Below are 21,529 nucleotides of genomic sequence, written 5' to 3' on the forward strand. Positions count from 1 at the left end.
GTGTGTGTGTGTGTGTGTGTTATCTCTGTGTCTGGGAATTCACAAGGAAGGGAAAACTGAGACTCCAAGGTCAGGGAAATCCAAAGGACAGTTATACTGTATCAAATTGTTTGGTAGCTATCATTCAGAAGAAATGAAACACATACACTTGCAGTGGAATAACGATTATCACTTTGCAGAGATCTTCTGCAAAGGTGAGTTTTGATGTGGATGACGGGGCACTGGCCTCAGAATACATCTTAAAAAAAACTTTATTCATGTTGTAGGTTTATTTTAACACATTACTTTCCATTCCATTCCTAAAATGGAAAGCATTTAAAATCTTGAATGTATTTTTCACCATCGGTGCTGTTTATCCTCTTGCACTATTTTTAGCTTGCAGAAGGAAAATAGTTGGTTTCACTGTCTAGTTCTCTTGCACTGGCCAGGGGCTCCTATGGTTGGGTTGCAAACACTGTGGGAGAATGTTTACATCGGAATCAAAGATCTGAGATTGTGAGCTTTCTGAGGCAGGGATTGTCTGTGTATTTGTCTAGTGCCTTGGATCTAATCCCTGTTTGGGCTCCTTAGGCGCATACACAATAAAATACTTTTTTAATTTAGTAATTTGTAATCATTAATGGAAACACATCTCTTGATCTTAGCCTTTATAAAACCTTTTTTTTGACACACCCTGTGTTTTGAGTCTAAAGAGTGATCCCTTTAATGTTTTCCATTTCACTCAGCTTGGACAGTGAAACCAGACTAATATCATTTGAATGCACTAGTAATACTTAGCACTCATGTAACTGAAGCCAAGTGCTTGATCTTTGCTTTGTAAAGGTAGCTCAGTATTATCCTCTCTGTTCCACAAGTGGGGAAACTGAGGCACAGGGTAGTGACGAGATTTGATTACGATTGCACTCCTGTTGTACTGTTTGGGTTCACTACACGGCAGGGGTGAAGTCTTTTATTTTTGTTTAATTGCATGGGGAAAATTTCTCTCCACTCTTAGGGCAGGTCTACACTAGAAGCGCAACATTGGCACAGCTGCACCGCGTCAGGTGAAGACGCTTTATGCCGATGGGAGAACGTACTCCCATTGGCATAATTACTCCACCTCCATGAGAGGCGGAAGCTATGTCGGCAGGAGACACTCTCCCGCCGATGTAGCACCAGTGTGGACAGAACTTAGGTAGGTTGCGTCGCTGGGGGGTTTCTTTTTCACACCCCTGAGTGAAATAATTAGATTGACTTAAGCAATAGTGTAGACCTGCCCTTAGATTTAACAAAAGTTTCCTAAAGCTTCATTTTATTACACACTTAAAACCATACATGAGTATATAGGGTGCTGGGTAATCTCTGCCCAATAGATAAGGGTCCCTGTGCCAAATAACTTACTGTAATGGCATGAGTGGGTGTGATGCAAAATGGGATGTGTAGTCACTATTTCACAGGTTATGGTAGGTTTTATGTGGTTTCTGAGGAGGCAAAGAGGGGGGTTGGCAAGCTTTACCCATTTCAAGCCAGGAGGGGCGGTGTGAAAGAAGGCATTGATTGAGTCAGGAGTGGGTGAAGGAACAAAGGGAGCAGCCAGCAGAAAAGCTGGGGTGGTGTCTTGGGAACAGGGTGGGATGTGTAGGAGGAGAGGAGCACTGGTGTAGGTTGGGCAGGAGTTATGGAGAAGCTTCAGTTGTCTGTGGAAAGTGGGAGAAGCCAGTGCTAAAATTGACTGTGGTGAGAATAGTGGGAAAATTGGCACCATCGCAGAGACAGCAGAGAGAACAACTCTGTGGAGAACTGAATTAGCTTCTCCTTGCTGTTTGTGATGATGGAATGGTGCTGTTTATTGTGTCACCAAGTGGCCTAGGCAGCTGGCCTTAGTCGTTACAGATGGGGGTGATATGAACACACATGATTGCATTATGCTGTCACTTTTCTTGTCTTCGCTGAACCCACCATACTTGTGATCAGGCAAGGGACTGGGACTGACTCTGACAAAGACCCTTGTCTCAGATCTCATAGAAAGTGCCAAGGCACAGTTCTTTTGTGCTCATGGGCATTTTTACCCCACACACTTGGTTATTTCACTCATACAACCCCACCGGTTCAATTGGAACACTGGTATGGGAACACTGGTATGGGCCTCGGTTTGGAGGGTTTTAATGGACCGTGCCTTCTCCTGAAAGGCAAGTCTGTGATACAGAGTGAGACTGAGAAGAACTGGAATCATGGGAACCCAGAGGGGAATGTGGCAATCTGATGACAAGGAGAAATTAATCTACTCTTAGAGTCCTGAGTGGTGTCTTCTATTGGAATTCCTTACTCACAATCAGTTTGTGTTCAGCGTTTATTCCTTTCCCTGGATTTGAAGATTCCTGGATGAAAGGGACGTCTTTGGAGAATACAGTAGAATCTTAGAGTTACGAACACCTTAGAAATGGAGGTTGTTTGTAACTCTGAACAAAACGTTATTGTTCTTTCAAAAGTTTACAACAGAACATTGACTTAATACAGCTTTGAAACTTTTCTATGCAGAATAAAAATGCTGCTTTTAACCATCTTAATTTAAACAAGCACAGAAACAGTTTTCTTACCTTGTCAACTTTTTTTTTAAAACTTTCCCTTTATTTTTTTAGTAGTTTGTTTAACACAGTACTGTACTGTATTGGGGCTTTTTTTTGGATCTCTGCTGCTGCCTGATTGCGCACTTCTGGTTCCAAATGAGATGTGTGGTTGACAGTCAGTTCATAACTCTGGTTTTCGTAACGCTGAGGTTCTGCTGTACAACCAGCGTGACAGAGGTTGAAGCCTAATTGTCAGCATTTGTGACTGGTGGGTGTAAGGGTGCGTAGTTAGTTTCACTGATTGCTCTACAAGTTTTATCACATTGTCCATACAGTTGATAGTAGGGATAGGAAAAGATAGAGATTTTGACAGAATTGTGTCTCACATAGCCTAATGTTAAAGCTTCCTTTCTGCAGTATGGGTCTGTTTTGTGTAAATCTTTTAGAAGCAGAGGAATTTTTCAAAAATTTTGGCAAATGATTCTGAAAACCAATTATTACATGTATGGGAATTAATACCAGTGGCAGGTCAAATTTAAGGTGGTATTGCAAACTTTTGATACTTCACATTTCTCAAGCATAGGGTTTCCAAAGTCTTTGATGTGGTGGGCTACATCTGAATGTGGTCTCATGGACACTTCACTCCCATTCACAGTTGTGCAGGCCATGTTCCCTCCCTCCCATCCTCCTGTCAAAATTGTGTTGACTCACCTCCCATTTTGTTTGCAATCACATAACATCCCAGTGGCAATTACAGCAATAGCCTATGTGGAAAAGCAATATCAGGAAAGCATTTAACATATCTTTATCTTTTAATGCAATTTAGCAGCTGGAAATGAGGAGAAGGCAGCTTCATGTGACCAGTAAGCATTTCACAGACCCATTTGGAAGACTTATTTAGCATCTTCTACCTAGGGATCCCAAAGCATTTTACCAGCATTGATGAATGCATCCTCCTCATCCCATGAGGTGGATGAATTTTATTACTCTTATTTTTACACACAAGGAATCAACCAAAGGGGGTAATGTATCTATATTTGAACTAGTAACAAAACCCAGATCACCTCCTTCCAGTCTGGTTCTCTGACCACTAGACCACACTTATTCTCCAATAAAACACATATCGGGCTCTTCAGCTGGACTCAGGGAGGAGTTAATGTCTGGCCATGCAGATGTCCAGAATCCATCTGGCCCTCACCCCCACGTTACATATATGATACTAGAGAGTAACTGAGCAAGGAGGCTTTCCTTGCACTAGGTCAACATCTTGCTACATAGTGTTTCAAGCTTCACTCCTAGGCCCAGATGGCAATGGTGTCAGGAAGACCCCTTTGCCTAAGGAGACTTATCGTTTCCTAGAAAGCACTGAGAGAGGGGGTAGAGCAATGTGTAAGTCAGGAAAGTGGGATGTTGCTCCATCAGGAATTACTGGGGGAGGTTGTTCGGCCTGTATTAGGCAGGAGGTTAGAGTAGATGATTATAGTGGTCCCTGCTGGCCTGATGATCTCTGAGTCACGCGTGGAATGGAGAAAATCCTACGGTTGTATGCGCTTCCTATTTTCATCAATACCCCCAGTTTCCTGGTTAAATGCTTAACTCTGGAAATTACCATCTGCCCTTCTAAATTCCCCAGTAGGTTTACTTGCATATGTGATTTTTCACTTCTTGTCCTAATCTGTTATGCACTGTTGCTGTGTGCTTGTAAGCAACTGCTGCTTGCCACCCTCGGGTGGTTGCCTTTCGGTGGTGGTTGAAGTGACTACTGCACGTGTGGTTGGTAAAGTGCTTTGGGGTTCTTGAGGCTAAGAGGTGCAATGTAAATGCAAGATGTTATTTGTTCACCTTATAACCCTTTTAATTTCTTTTAGTATCTTTTTTTCCCCCTCTGCTCATGCTTTAAGCTAACTGGAAATGCACTGCTTTAGTTTAATGGATCACAATCCTTGGAATGATCTGATACTGGTCATCTTATTTGGCCCCTTGAAGTAATTGAAGGTGCTCACCAGAACAGCATCTCTGACTGGATTGAGCTAGATTTCAAACTGCACAGAGATGAAACTGCATTCTGCCGTTGGTCTAACCTGCAGATATTGAAATGTCTATGTCCTTTACTAGCTGTTTGTAGGAGAGCTATTTCCATATGGACTTCTGCTACCTGCCACAAGGCAGCTGGGCAGCAACAGACTAAAAGCAAGCAGGACTTCTGCTGCAGAGAATTAGTAGTGGGACTTATACAGCCTTTCACCTCTCTAAACCGGCTTGAAACCAATCAAGTTGAGTAGTGATTGAAAGTCCTTACCATTGTGTCATTATCATGCAATGCTCTGTGTGAAATGAACTCTGGAGACTCGGTCCACTTATAAATGAATGGGTATTCATACCTCAAAATTGATCACTTTCGGCATTGTGTTTCTCTTTTTGATAGTCCCAGCACAGAGACTGATGACTGAATGGACAATGTAGACTGAACTCCCCTCCCATTCCTAGAAATGGTTCATCTCAAGTCAAGGTTGAGGCCCACACGTGGCCAGTGTCGGAAAGCCTATACCCCTTATGTGCACTGTGCACAGTATCTGAGGGATTTACAGTTCCTCATAAAGTTCGGGACCACAACTTGCCTAAAATAACTGTTACAGCTGAGGGGAAGTGTGTAAAACCACACAGCTTCCAGCAGTTTAAAAATTTGATGATAAACCATTAGTAGAATGGAAGTTTCCCTTCTGCAAAAGCATCACGTTATTGCTTTTTCAATGTGCTGTGCTCCTGAACCAGCTGGTAAGGTGCCTTGTGCCCCAAATGAAACAGAACACATGCTTTACAATCAAAAGAAACATGGCCTGAGCAATAAATCTTGAAGCAGAAGCTAATGGAAAATCAAAAATAAATTCTGCAGCCCATCCTGAAACAGTCTGCATCCACCCCATGACAGAGAATGGAAGTGGAAACGCAAATGTTTGGAGTCTTCTCTTTGAAGGGTACCGGTCTCTATAAAGTAGCAGAGAACTCCAGAATCCCCAGCTTTTGTTGCAAAAGCCCCTGCTTCCTGTCCCCTTGAGACAATACCTCAAGATGATCAGCAGTGCTGCACCTGCTGACTTTAATGCTGTGACAAGGATGCAGGGCAATGGATGGTCTCTCAAGAAGGCTGGTCTTGTGTTATTTACCTAACTGACAGATGGGAATAATGCCTCTCTTCTTTTCAGGGAGTTAAGGAGATGATGTCTGGTAAATCCAGCCCAAAGTGATGAGCTGTGTGGTTTGGGGAAAGTCACTTCGGCTCTCTGCCTCAGTTTCCCCAGGTGTATAATAGGAATAATACTTACTTGCCTCATCCTAACGATGAGAGATTTAACTCATTAACATTCGTATATTGCTCTGAACATAGACTTGGAAACATTTTCAGGTACAGGGTGAAAACACTTCAAAGCAAGGGTCTCTTCAGTCCTTTCCATAAGAGAGGGACTCCTGTAAACCATATATTTCAATCCTCCACTCCCCAATAGACTGTCACATTGATCCTAGCAATACTTCATTCTGAAGGAAGAGCCATCAAGGTAACGGATGAGCTGCGGACCTCAGTTTGAAAACCACTAGTTTATAGGCTTCAGTCTCTTAAATTTCTGCATACCCCTTTCCAGCAACACATGCAGGACTGTGGGATGCAGCGCTTTTAGGGAAATGCTTTGGTAACTACTTCTTCTGTTACAGCTTTGGTGGCTTTGAGTCCTGTTTTTGTTTTTTGCATGTATTGATTAATTCTTCTTGCAAATACAGACCCCAGATCACATGCTGGGGAAAGTAACAGCTAGCTGCTACTTCCTTGTGGTCAGTGGGTGGGGAAGTGTGTGCACACATGACAGGGCCTGCTTTTTTCCCTATAAAGTTATCTTTAAAATCAGAAATGTACTGCATGGTAGTTCATCAAAAGAGCAAAACTGACAGTTCTGCAAAGCAGGTAGCTACAGCTTGGCTCTTGATAGGCTCAAACCACTTTCACCTAGATCACAAAGTCGCGTAGAGGAATGTGCATTCTGTCTGGCAAGTTAGAAGGAGACTTATTGTGAGAGGGAATAATTTGGACTTCTACAATGCAGGAGGCAGGAACTCCTGGGTTCCGTTCCCAGTTCTGACACTGACTTATAGTGTGGCTTTGTACAAGTCACGAACGTTCCCTGTACCCCTGCTTATTTTCCCTCCAAATAATTCATATTTACCAACATTTGTATGATTGTATTAATACTTGGCATTTACCACATACTCCATACATTATATTGGATGAATGTACGGTGTGTGTATATATGCACCCATGCACAATAGTGCTTTACTAATAGTGACTAACTATAAGCCTACCAGCCTCCTTGTGTGATAGGTACTGTCCCTATTTTACAGATGAGAAAACAAAGTAACCATGAGGTGAGGGAAGTTGTTCAAAGTCACAGAGCTAGGATGGAATTCAGTAATTCTGATTCCCATTCCCTGCTCTTGTAGTATTTCGCCTGGACTTGTTCTTCTGCCCTCACTTCCCTCACAACCATTGTATTGAATCTAAATTACACAATAGCCTTTAATTTCCAGTGGCTGGAAATAAATTGCAAGGGGAATCAGATTGCAAAATAAAGAGTTGCTCAAAACCTTGGAGGAGGGGCTTCCAACTACCACGAAGGAAAAAAGATGGTGTAAAATTCCCCAGCTTATGCCCTGCTTTCTAGTTGTCTTCGCTTGTGCTATTATTTGTTTGTGGTTTAGTCTTGGGAAATACCCTGGCAGCTGAACACGCTTTGCATTCCAAACTTCAGAACATGGAGTGGTTGGCATTTAAAGACTGTCGAGCTTCCAAATGATGGACTCAAAATAGTAAAACAGCTCCTTAAGTGCATGTGTCAGCCCCGACAAGGCTCCCTCTTTTTTCAGATTAATTTGTGGCCTGTTGCACAAGTCTCCTTCTGGTGAGATAGGAGTTTGCTGTGTGTTTTGTACAGAGTGTGCTTGATCTGGAGCCTCCATAAAGTTCCAGCATACATGGCCCTGATTAATTGTTCCTACCCAGAAGGAGAGACGGTCTAAAAGGGACTAAGTGAATGGATGTATGTGTGGGGGAGACACATTCTGTGATAGGTGAACATACCATGTTACCCTGTACAACGGTTCTGTCTTTTCCCCAGCATCTTGAAAACCAAGATTTCTTTCGTAGGTTGAACTTTGAACTGGATTTTCAATTTCTTTTGGTTTTAGTAGTCATCTTGCAGTCCAACAGTCACAGCAGAGAATAGCACTAGTGATATTCCTTGAGTTCAGAGAACTAACTGCTGAATGGATTTGGGCAAGATAGGCGAACATTCCACAACGCAGGTGAAGCTGAATAATTTGCCTTGGAGAGTTTAGTGTCCAGGCTTTTATTTAAGTTAGATGAATTTGGTGCCCATGGAACAGAGAGACTGATAGCCCTGATAACCAAGAGCCAATTGTGGTGTAGGCAGGTATGGTGTTAAAGCAACCTTCACACAGATTTGTCAGTGTACTGTAATCCTGCCCCACTGCAATGCACCTGCTAATCCAGTGCTGAATACTGAGCAGAGACCATCAGCTGTGGATAAACCAGGGTAAGCCACCAAGTTTGCTGCACTGTGACCTAAGGGCTTGTCTACATAGAAAGTTTTACCAGTTATACTGGTGAGGTTACACCAATGTAATTATACTGGTATAATTCCCTGGGTGGACACGCCTGTTCCTGTTTGAGGATTTTTCTTTGTTTGTTTTTTCTGGTTTAGTTTAACCCCTTCCAAAGAGACATAAGCTAAACAAAGAGGCATTCTTAAACCAGAAAAAGTGTGCCCAACAAGGGAGTTTTAGCAACATTACTGTAGTGATTCAGATTCACACCGTACCTGAGGCTGGTATAACTTTTCTGTGCAAGCTACTAGTCAGATGTGTAGGCAGATGAAAAGGGAGCATGTTTACTTACTGCATCACCTAGCTCCCTGCTGTGACCTAAGAGCCAGAACACTCTGTCTAGTGTAACCACAGAAATCATAAAAATATAGGACTTGAAGGTACCTTAATAGGTTATCTAGTCCAGTCCTCTGCACTGAGACAGGACTAAGTATTATCTAGACCATCCCTGCTATGTATTTGTCTAACCTATTCTTGAAAACTTCCAGTAATGGAGATTCCAAAACTCTCTAGGTAATTTGTTCCAGTGCTTAACTATCTTACAGTTAAGAAGTTTTTCCTAATGTCTAAGCTAAATCTCCGTGTGACAGGATCCCTGGTGTGCAGCCTGGGACCGTGGGACTGCTGTGCCCCCTTAATTCTCCAGTCTAGGCTGTCTCTCTCAATGCTTTGCTAGTGACAAGCAGCAAATGCCTCCAGGTGCTGTGATTGCTCAGCACAACAGCATATGGAGCCCCACACCCAGCTAGATTGCATGAATGCTCAAATCCCCAGCTCCCAGCCTTGTACCTCAGGGTTATCCTGTCTTGCACTGCTCAAGACCCTTTCTTGAGCAAGGCAGATTTATTAATTGGTTCACCACTTCATCAGTGGAAAGTGGATATACACCAGCTTTTGTAAACCTGAGCAGATTTACCAAACACTTCAGGCAAACTCACCGGTAAACAGTTACACAAATTTTTTGACTACAAAAGATAGATTTTAAGTGATAGGCAAAAAGTCAGAGTTAGTTACCAAAATAAAATAAAATATATAAGCACGCAGTCTTAACTCTCAACCTATTAGACTGGGCAACATCTAGATTAAGCAGTTTTTCTCACCCACTGGAAATTACACAGGTTTCACCCTTGAAACCTGGGACAGTCTCCTCTGTTGGAATCTTCAGTCTTCTGAGCATCCTTGTTGCTTGCTGCGTAGGTGGTAGGGGGTGCGGGGGAAGGCCCAGCATGGGGCCACTGTGTTCTGTTTCATACCCTTAGTCTGTGTGCGTGGAGAAAACAAGTCCAGGCATGTCTGGTGGTGGTCTAATTCTCCTGGTGTAGCCTTATGCAGGTGAGTCATTCAATTTTAACTCCCTTGGTGGACAATAGTTATTGAAGGTGGTTTGACACCCGCCCAGGCATTGGTTGCTTTCCTTGCTATTGTCTCAGGGGAGCTAATATTTGGCTAATTCCCCAACATACAGCATGTTTTACTGACAATCATACAACACAATCTCATAACTTCATATGCACCAATGATATACATATTTAGATAGAACAGTGACTTTCACCACATCATAACCTTTCCCCTGATACCTTACATGGCATGCTTTGCATTCAAGATCACAATTATATATAAATGAGGAATATGGGGTTTACAGGGCACTCCCACAAGGTACAGAATGTCACATTCTCTTGCTGCAATTTAAGCCCATTGCTTCTTGTCCTGTCCTCTTTGATTAAGGAGAACAATTTGTCACCTTCCTCTTTATAACAACCTTTTATATATTTGAAAACTGTTATCATGCCACCCCACCCCCCCAGGTCATCTTTCTCCAGACTAAACAAACCCAGTATTTTCAGTCTTCCTTCATAGGTCCTGTTTTCTAGACCTTTAATCATTTTTGTAGCTCTTCTCTGGACTTTCTCCAGTTTGTCCACAGCTTTCCCGAAGTGCGGTACCCAGAACTGGACACAACACTCAAGTTGAGGCCTTATCTGTGTCGAGGAGAGTGGAAGAATTGCTTCTTGTGTCTTGCTCACAACATTCCTGCTAATACATCATAGAATGAAATGTGATTGTTTTGCAACAGTATTACGTTTTTGACTCTCATTTAGTTTGTGATCCATTATAACCCCCAGATCTTTTTACGCTGTACTCATCTCTAGGCAGTCATTTCCCATTTGTATTTGTACAATTGATTGTTCCTTCCTAAGTGTAGTACTTTGAATTTATCCTAGATGAATTTCATCCTATTTATTGCAGACCATTTCTCCAGTTTGTCAAGTTAATTATGAATTCTAATCCTGTTCTCCAAAGTGCTTGCAATCCCTCCCAGTTTGGTATTCATCCGCAAACTTTATAAGTGTATTCTCCACGCCATTGTTCAACTCATTTATGAAGATATTGGCTTGAACAGGACTCAGGAGAGATCCCTGCAAGATCACACTCAATATGTCCTTCCAGCTTGATTGTGAACCATGGATAACTACTCTGAGTATGTTTTTCCAACCAGTTGTGCACCCATCTTATAGTTGGCTTGTCTAGGCTATATTTCCCTATGTTGTTTATGAGAAGGTCATGTGAGCCAGTAGCAAAAGCCTTCCTAAAGTCGAGATATCACATCTACTGCTTTCCCCCTTATCCACAGGGCTTGTTACCGTATCAAAGGAGGATATTAGGTTGGTTTGACATGATTTGTTCTTGACAAATCCATGTGGACTGTTACTTATTACCATATTATTTCGAGGTGCTTACAAGTTGGTTGATTGATTATTTGCTCCATTATCTTTCCAGGTACCAAAGTTTAAGCTGACTGATGTATAATTGCCTGGGTTTTTCCTCTTCCCCTTTTTATAGATAGGTACTATATTTGCCCTTTTCCAGTCCTCTGGGATCTCTCCTGTCCTCCATGAGTTCTCAGAGATAATCGCTAATGGCTCAGAGAAGACATCTAACTTGTCTAAGTAATTCTTAACTTGTTCTTTCCCTATTTTAGCTTCAGATCTGAGCCCACAGATGTTCATTATGTTAGTCGTCTGATCACTGCTAACTGAAACAAAAAAGGCATTTATGACCATTGCTGTGTTTTCTGTTCTTGTCTTTCCCTCCTCATCGAGTAATGGACTAACCTGGTCTTTTGTCTTTATCTTGTTTCTAATGTACTTGTAAAATGTTTTCTTGTTACTCTTTATGCCCCTAGCTAGTTTAACCTTGTTTTGTGCCTTGGCCTTTTTAATTTTGTCCCTACACGCTTATGCTGGTTTTTTTAAATTTTAATCCTTCATAATTTGACCTAGTTTCCACTTTTTGTATGACTCTATTGAGTTTCAGGTTGTAAGATCTCCCCGTTAACCCAACATGGTATCCTACCACACTTCCTGTCTTTCCTATGTATTGGGATAGTTTGCTCTTGTGCCCTTAATAATGGTTCTTTAAAAAAACTACAAACTTTCCTGAACTTTTTTTTCCCCTTACACTTTCTTCTCATGGGATCTTACCTACCAATTCTTTGAGTTTGCTAAAAGTCTGCCTTCTTGAAGGTTATTGTCTTTATTTTGCGTTTTTCCCTCCAATCATTCCTTAGAATCATGAACTCTCTCATTTCATGATCATTTTCACCCAAGCTTCCTTCTGTCTTCAAGTTCTTAACCCGTTCCTCCCTATTTGTCAAAATCAAATCTAGAACAGCCTCTCCTCTAGTTGATTTCTCCACCTTCTGCAACAAAAAGTTGTCTCCTGGCCATTCCATTAACTTGTTGTGCCCTGCTGTATTATTTTTCCAGCAGATGTCTAGGTAGTTGAAGTCTCCCATCACCACCAAGTCCTGTGCTTTGGATAATTTTGTTAATTGTTCAAAAAAACCCACCACACATCTCTGGCTCTGAAACCCAAGGCTCTGAAACCCAAACTTTCTTTTATTTCTGTGAGTAAAAGAGGGAGTGGAGTGTCTCTCTAAGCACAAAGTCACATTGGAACTTATTACAGACACTAACAGTCCTAGAGCCCTATTTCCCCCACTGGAGTTAATCATGGCAGAATCCTCTGACTGGAGACTGCATCATGAATCAGGGTAGAAATTTCTGCATCCTTCCACAACTGTAGGCAAGAAACCCATCACGCTATTGAATGGGGTATAGAGAAGAGGTGACGCTTCTTGAAAGCATCTTATACATGTCCAAATTAAATGCTAAAAGTATTTTACTTTTAAAGTAACGTCCTTATCCTTGTGGAGTAGCATGCACCAAGCACAGGAATGGCAGCCAGGAGCTCCTGGGTCATTTACCTAGCACTGAAACTCACTCCCTGTATGACATTAAGTCACTTAACCTTTCTCTTTTTTTCCTCATCTGTAGAATTGGGTTAATATTACTAGCCTGCCTGCCTGCCTGCCTGGGGTGCTGTGGATTAGTTAATGGTTTGTAAATGAATATCACTGTGGAAGTGATAAATGTTATTAATAACTTGGTGCTTTCCATTTTCCAAAGAACTAATTGATCTGATACTAAATGGTTTCATTTAATTCTAAATAGATTGATTAATTAGGTTAATGTGATACTGACTAGAGTAATGTAAGTATTAGCATTAGATATCTAATACTAATTAGGCAGATCTAATACTAATTAAACATATTTCCCTTCCCTTGTACTCAGCCTGAAATCTCTAAGTCTTGGGTTGAGTGATGCCATGTGTTCTTAGTGGACAGATTGCTGTAATGTTGTGCTGAAAGCCTGAGTTAGTAAAATGGTTTCTCTCCCTTGAATTGTGGTGTTAGTTCTCCCTCCTGTGTATTTGTAGAGACTTTCAAGTTGCTACTTTCCCCCTCTTCGAAGGAGTTTTGGCCTTTGGCCCAGTTTTATTTCCTTCCAAAACTAAGTTTAGTTCCCCACTGAGACACTCTCCCAAATTCATTGTATTTATTATATCTGAAGCTTCTGCTGCTGTTTTCCTGGAAAGTTTGTCTGTGTTTTACAATCATTGATGTTTTCCTCTACCAGCGATGAGCCTTCTTGCCAAGTGAGTATGATTCTTGGCTCTAGAGATAGAGATTTAATATGAGGGAAATGTCCTATGCATGAGAGATGTGATAGTGAAATAGTGTCCCCAGAGAAGTGTGGAAATCCCATTGTGTGGCACAAAGCGTGACTAGATAAGACATTGGGGAAAATACTATGTAGGGTATAATCCCACATTGGCCAGGGCATGACTGGATATGACTAAATTGATTTCCTCCATCTCTAACTTCTACTATTCTCTATTATGTCTGCGGATAGACGTGTGTGTTTGTGTTTCAAATTAAGGAAGGAACTCTCGGACCCTTTCCATAAGCTCACCACTGTTAACAGAAGAGCCTTTTCTTCTGCATCTCCTAACATCAAAAGCAGCTTCCCAGCAGCTCTCAGTCTCTCCTTCTCTTTTCAGCTCTCAGCTGAAAATTTACCCTGTTCCTTCTGTTGTTCACACTTCAATATCTTCTCCATCTGCTACTCTGTAAGTAGTAAGTGTTGTGGGTAATAATGATATACATCTGCCAATATATTATCCTATCCTGTAGCTATCTAAATTAAAATCAGGGGCATCTGTCATACAGTGTATAACTAATCATTTCTCACATTTACCCAGAGTTACAAAACTATTAATAGAAAGAGATATATTTAAATGTAGATGCTAGTTACATACAATATGGTAAAGTTACAGAATAGCAGTAGGAGAAGAAATTGAGATGTGAGGAGACTAGCGAGATAGCAACTGTATTTCAGATGGCAGGACCTGCAAGGGAGAATACTCTTTCACCAGCAGTGTCAAGATAATGGGAAGGGACCTAGAGCTGATGAGCAGAAGGAGATGAGAATTATTCTTTAAGACAGCGGTGGTCAATCTGTGGCTCCGGAGCCGCATGCGGCTCTTCAGAGGCTAATATGCGGCTCCTTACTTAGGCACTGATTCCGGGGCTGGAGCTATAGATCCTAACTTTCCAATTTGCTGGGGGGTGCTCACTGCTCAACCCCTTGCTCTGCCCCAAGCGTTGCCCCCACTCCACCCCTTCCCCTGAGCCTTGCATGCCCTCGCTCCTCCCTTCTCCCCCACATAGCCTCCTGCACATGTGAAACAGGTGATTGAGGTAGGCGGGGAGAGGGGGGAGTAGGTGCTGATTGGTGGAGGCTGCCGGCAGGCGGGAGGTGTTGTGGGCTGGGGAACTGATCGGGGGGGCTTCTGACGTATTACTGTGGCTCTCTGGCAATGTACATTGGTAAATTCTGGGTCCTTCTCAGGCTCAGATTGGCCACCCCTGCTTTAAGACATCCCGTCCTGGTACTTTTTATCTAATCCTTCCTACCTGCAGGGGGATATATTTGCTCAATTGTATACAGTGTTGCACCTGCCGGACAGTTACAAATGAGGATATTGATTTCTAAATGTATTAATGCTATAGACTAGCTTCAGGCCAGCAATCAACTTTGGCTAAACTCTCTCTTGCAATAAGTAAGTTTGTGACATCTAGATGTACAGGGAGATGAATCGGATACTAGCTTATGAAATCCCCACCTTTGATATCCTTTTAAAGTTAAAGATGGAAGAGCAAGGTTGATGCTCTTGTGTTTTTTTTTTTTCCCTGCCAAAAACCAGACAAAAGACTCTCTAAAGCAAATGAAAGCTAAAACATCAGGAGTTCAGAGACCACCTAAGGAGTCTTTTTTCCCCAAAGAACGGTGCTCTTACAGCCCAAATCCAAGTAAACCACTGTAGCTTAAACAGGATTTTTATGCATACAGGCAGTGTTTTCTCTGTCGTCTTATGCTGCTAGTTTATCTTCAAAAACAGATGGTCCAACAGGCTTCTTTCCTCCTCCACTTCAGGGCTTGGCATTGGGGCGTGGGAAAATCATACCTTGAATATGGCATCCAGTTCTGGGCACAGGACTACCAAAAACATGCTGCTGATTCAGAGACAATTCAGAAAACAGGGAGGTGTAAATGATAAGAAAGGAGAGAGATTATTTAAGGCGGTCTGCAGGAGTATAATTAGGAGCAATGGGATGAAAGAGAGAATTTGCTAACGGTGGCATCTGTTCATTCCCACAAAGGCTTTGTTGGAAGCCCCAGTACTTGAATTGGTTAAAAATGGATTAGACCAAGCACTGGAAAATAGATTGTAGGGACCAGTTTTACATAGGTCACTGGGGCATGGACAAGACTAGACATCCATCTCTAGCTACTATGATCCCATGTCTCCTGTTTCCTAGTGCTATGGCTAAGAAGACAATCAGAGTCTCTAGCCACTTGAAAATTTTCTGTGGATACTGGGGACTGTGGTAGTGAGTTTTAGCCAGTACCCCGCAGATCAAATTTGGACTTGTCTTGACTAGGTGGTGATTGAGAGGATGAAATGGTATCCCCCACCGAGAGAGAGAGAGTGAGTATGTGTGTTTGAGTTGCTCTTGCTGATACTGTTCCTGGCAGGCTGAAGAAGAGTGTTGTTGTTTGAATGTACTGGCTAATACTGCATGTCCTCTATTAAAGAGCTTTGGAAACAGAGAAATGGAAATAGTCCATGCAGTCAATTTTCTTAACTGTCCCAACTATTTTCATTCACTTTTATCCAAGCCTGCAATGCATGCTGCCAAAACTCAGACTGCCATTCAGCATGAATGGAGAGCGCCTGCCAGCAGACTTAGTTTAGAAACCTGTCCACAGTCATTGGACCTTTCTTCCGCGGACGTTGATCAAAGCATTTCCTTTGAAGCTGCTCGGAAGACTAGGCACCGTTCTGAATTCCCTGCGGCTGTAACTGCCATAAATCACCACTGCCTCTTGTATAAACCCCTTCCCAAATGCACACACACTTCTCCCTGGTTATGATGATCTGCATGTGAAGATTATTTCATCTGAGGATCTCAAAGCCCTGTGCAAAGAATGACTTTATCCTTGAGACTTTATCCTTTATCCTGTGAGGTAGGTGTAGTAACTGTGTTTTACAGATGAGCAAACTGATGCAGAGAAAAGTGATTTGCCTGGTGCTGGTAATGGAACCCAGGAGTTGTGACTGGAAAGCCCCTGCTCCTCTAGACTGCAGAGTTATATTTTGGTTTGTTACTATAACGTAATCTTATGTTAATCTTAAGCAGTCTGCGATCTTTTCCTCCAAAGACAGGCACGATATTTGGAACAGTGTTTTTTAAATGCTGCATGGGGAATCCTGAGGTGTTCTCAGCTGCAGCAATCTAAAGACTGACTTACATCCCCCCACCTGCCCCATTCTGCTTTCCACCCACATTGATGTAATACCTCTCACTTGCTGCTTGAACACTTGACAGGTTTATTGTGGGTTGTGAACCATGGAGCTGGCCATGGTATATGGGGATATTTCTGGTGCCAGGTAAAGTGCTATCTCCAGCTAATAAAGTTGTAAGGATCAGCTTGTTGGGGCATACTTGCTACATTCTCCGATTGGCCTGCTCTGGACCTTATGTGAGGGCACTTGGTCTCATTGGGTACATCTACATGGCAAACAGAAACCCATGGCAGTGAGTCTCAGAGCCCAGGCCTTCAGACTCAGGCTCATGCTACCGCCCTTAAAATAGCTGTGTAGACATTGCAGCTTGGGCTGTGAAACCCAACCCACTCCTTAAGCTTCAGAGCCCGAGCTCCAGTCCAAACCCGAATATCTACATAGCTATATTTAATGCCGTAGCACGAGCCCCGTGAGCCCATGTCTGCTGTCCTGGACTCGGTGCCATGGGTTTCTGCTTGCCATGTTAGACGTACCCAGTGGGCCGAGGGTGCCTTAGATCTGCTTCAAAACTCCACCCTCTTTACTTGGCAGTATGAGGTTTGGCTAAAGACATACTGACCTATCCTCTGTTCATGTAACTGTTTACGTTTCTCCCTTGTTCATAAGTCTTCCCCAAGCCCCCTTCCACGGGCACTGTAAATTTAAAGTTTCATATTCATTTTGGCTGCTAATAGGACTGTTCCGTAGAATCTTGCAGCATTGGCTCTGGACATCTTCATATCAGTTCAGCAGGACTCCTTGTGGCCCCTACACTTGTTTTAAAAACCTGCTTTGTATTCATCTGGCTTTATTTAATATTTCTCTACATCAGTGTGTCGGTTTGAAGACTTCAGCTCTGCCTCTGGCTGAGATGCTGATGATTGTCCGATAAATGTGTTCTGTCTCTACAATATTCTGATACAACCAACACTGCTGGCATTAATGTACTGGTTGAGAGCAGCATGTCTCAACAGAGGAAGTATGCTAAGGACTAGAAGTCGGGAGAGCTGGGTTTTCGGTTCCTTGCGCCTCCCTGGGCCTCAGCATCCCCATCTATAAAATGAGGCTATTTGACTTAGCCTTACAATGTCAAGTTAATGTCTGCAAAGTGCTTTTGGCATCCTACTGGTCAGCATGTACTATACATTGTTCTCTCTGCCCAGTCCACGGAGGATATGACTCTGCAGCGGCTCTCAGTTAGAGGACTTGATCTGTTAGCTCAAGCCATGGAGCAGGGGTTCTCAAACTGGGGGTCAGGACCCCTCAGGGGGTCACGAGGTTATTACATGGGGGGTCGTGAGCTGTCAGCCTCCGCCCCAAACCCTGCTTTGCCTCCAGAATTTATAATGGTGTTAAATATATTTTAAAGTGTTTTTAATTTATAAGAGGGGTCGCACTCAGAGGCTTGCTATGTGAAAGGGGTCACCAGTACAAAAGTTTGAGAACCACTGCTATAGAGGCTTATGCTTTATCTCTGGAGATCCCGGGCTCAGTCCCCAATGATGAACCAGATGATAGGCATTATGCTTTGAGATCTTTAGTTCTCTTCGTTAACAGATTTGTGAGATCATTGTTTATGCTCCTACAATGAACCTGTCACCTGTAGAATGTCGCACACGCTGGAATATGTAATTTTACACACATCAGATTTTGCCATATAGTAATTGAGAACTGTGTTGATCTTGGCTGCTTTCTCATGTGCCCTTCTCATAGCCCACGAAAGCTTATGCCCAAATAAATTTTTCAGTCTCCAAGGTTCCACAAGGACTCCTCGTTGTTTTTTGCTGATACAGAATAACATGGCTACCCCTCTGAAACTTCTCATGTGTGTTTTATATAAGGGTTTCCTCTGGTTTAATGAGGAAATATTTGTCTAAAGTAAACAGGATGGCCTCTCTCGCTCTGTAAAAAGAAAAGGAGTCACTTCTCTCTCTGTGTGAGCCTTAGATAGTGACAGGTGTGTGATGCTGTCATGTGATGGGAGACAAACCGTTTGATATACTAGCTCATTAGGCCTGGAAAGGAGAGAACTTCCACGGCAGGTTAAAGTCTGTAGAGGTCTCATACTGCAATCCTCCCCAGCAGAAATCATTACTGCAGAGAATGGTGTGGAAATACAAGCAGCAGGCAAGCTCACAGCTGTTCACGTCCCAGCTTCTCCTATGAGGAGGAGAGTTTTTGGCTGCAGTGAAATGCATAACTGCTTCTCTCCTCGCTTCAGATACTGCCCTAGCACAATGTTCACTTGGATAAATACATTGTTCTGGAGGAAATTCTGGATTGGCTGATAAGCAACTAATCCCAGCCAGTTTCCAAGTTCAACTCACACTCCTGTAGTGAGATTGATTGAAACCAGCACAATAGCCCCTCCTCCCCCTGCCCCTCCCCCCCCCACCTTCACTATCCCCAAGATACTGGCCCAGTTTCTCAGGACTGTCTTTGTGCCTTGCACAATGGGGCAGCACGTGCAGCCAGGCCAGTGCAGGGAAAGGGGAGTGAGAGAACTGCAGCGTGTGACTAACGAGTGAATCTAATCCTGCTCTGGCTGACAATGGGGCCTTTCTTTTCCACCACTTGTGCCGCTGTGAAGAATTAGAATTAGCATGGAGGAATGTGTAAAATGGCTCTGGCTTAAACAGGGAGTAAATCTGGCAGAAACACTCCATCCTTTCTGAATCCCATGGCATTGTGGTGCTATGCAAGCTGCAGCCTTCACTGGCTTCCCTAGTGCAGAGAGGGAAACCAAGTAGTCAAACATTGCAGTGAGATACTGGCAAGGCAAATACAACTTCTCTGGTCGTCAGTCCAGTCTACAGTAGGTTGCTGGCCTGTCTCCCAAGCCCAGGAAGGATTGAGGCCGTGCCCAGAGTCTAGTTCTAGCTCTTCTTTCAGAGCAGTTTATTTTTCAAACCCAAAACTCATAAGTTAACACAAAACCAAGCTATTCCCTTGACCAACACAGGCTGTAGGGGCCCAGCAGCCTTTCTCCTTACATCTCTTCCCTTGCCACTCGAGCTGCCCTACTTCCTCCTGCGCTCTTTCAGTCCTTCATAGGAACTGCCTAACCCTTCCCCAGCTGGGTCTGATAATCCCCTCTGCCAGGGCCAAACACCTCTTCTTAAACAGGCTCTGCCTCCAAACAGGGCTGACTGGCTGCATATTGAAGGACCTGGTTACAACATGGTCAAATCCTAACTTTTCTCTTTTGTCATAAATGGGATTGTACCATGTTCCTAAAACACACCACAGCTTTGGACTTTGCGGGGCTGACCCATGACTCAGTAACACAATTAAAACATGGTTCAGTCTCATCTACACTGTGAGATTGAACCATGTTTTATTTGTGTCAAGGGACAGCCATGCCTTTCAGTATACTAGTGTGGTTGTTGCAGTGTAGATGGGACTTGGGGACTGGCTGGACCAAAGGCATGGGAAACTTGAAGCTGCTCTCTGTTGACCTTATTCACAATCTTACTATCTGAATGAGAAATCTTGCAACCTTGTGAAGGAGCAGAGTAACCTAAATTCTCTCTCTAACTCAGGAATTTATGTAAATTTGCATTTCTTTTATCAAACTTCTGAATCCCCCGCATCCCTGAACTACTCCTGGTGGGTCAGAGGAAGCAGATTCCTCCAAGCGCAAGTGCCTGGCAAATCACTGCTCTGGAGAACGAAGCTTTTCTGAACCCTTCAGCCGGGTGACGGGAAAGGTGTATTTCATTCGTGAGGAAGAACTGTTCCAAGATTTCTAACACAGCTTAATCCAGCATGGCTGCTTTTTGTTTTCTTCCCTGTTTATGCACCGAGATGGACCTGCCAAGTATCCCAGTTTTTGGCTGCGCCACCCCAATTGGGAAGAAGCAAAATCCTGCATGCTGCTGTAATTTGTGCTCATTCTGCTGATGCAGAGTTCTTTGCAGCTCACTATTACCTTCTTCCGAGATTGCCCTCATCTTTGCTTGCCCTAACTGTCCTGAATACTCTTCGAAAAGGATCCTTGGTATTTCCAGTTCAGCTGGATGTTTTCAGATTTGCCCCAGAATCCTTTGCACCTCTCTTTTGTGCCCTTAATCAAATTGTTCTCATCCATCAAACGTGTGGCATATCTGGAATTTGAAGACACCAGGGTGCATACAGCAGACCTGGAAAAAGCAAACCCTTTTTGAAGGGGAAATTGAGACAGGAGAGACCAGCAGCTGATGGTAGACAGAAGAAAAGCAGGGCATGGCTGAGTTGATTGTGAAAAGCAGGGTGAAGGGTTATGTTATGGGCAGGCACACTGATGTTTCACTGACCATGTATATCCCTGTTTCTTAGCTTGGGACACTGGTGAGCATGAATCAGCTTCACTAATGAGGGACAGGAATGGGTTCGGCTGTGAGACTAGTATTTAAAGAGACTGATAAAATAATTTATTTAAAATCCTTTACTTCCCTGTGACAGTAATATGAGCGATCAGTAAAACTGATCTAATCTCTCTCCACCATTGATGCTGTCAGTTGCTTAATATTTTTTTGCATGCCACTTACCTTGGGGAGTGAAACTATTGTCCAGTTGCATTTGTTTCTAGTCAGTTTCATTTTCTCTTTGTGCCCTAATGCAATTACGTTAATTTCTGGGTTTCCAGTGCTGTCTCTCCTGATTTGATTTAAAACATTTAAAATGCCAAACTATATGGGCCTTAAACACACCCACCAAGCTTCTTTGTTGAGCTGCCATGGTACCCAGGGTTGAACTGTCAGCTAGCTATGATACTAGAATACTTGTCATAGCTTATTTGGAGGATGCCTAGGGTGAAGACGCTTTCTGGGGTGGCTTTAACTCTGCCCTCTTCTATGTAATCGAAACATCTGAAAGGCAAGAAATTCCAAGTGACACCTAACAACCTTGCCTTCCCACCTATATTTTAAACTATTTTTTTTCCCCTTTAGTTCTGGCTATGTTCTTGCAACCTCAGTTCGAGCTCAATGAAGATTTTTCTGTGGGGCAGGATGTCTGATCTTAGGCTTTATTATAAAAAAAGAAAAGGAAATATTGGACCAAAACTACTGCTCTCTTTC

General features: G+C 43.0%; 1 protein-coding gene across 1 annotated transcript in view; it reads left to right on the top strand.

Moving 5' to 3' along the window:
- Positions 1-21,529, top strand: part of BLTP3A (bridge-like lipid transfer protein family member 3A) — a 57,173-nt gene that overhangs the window by 3,315 nt on the left and 32,329 nt on the right. The gene's annotated exons all lie outside the window — the stretch shown is intronic.

Source organism: Natator depressus, chromosome 21 (assembly GCF_965152275.1).
Source record: "Natator depressus isolate rNatDep1 chromosome 21, rNatDep2.hap1, whole genome shotgun sequence".
Lineage (NCBI taxonomy): Eukaryota > Metazoa > Chordata > Testudines > Cheloniidae > Natator > Natator depressus.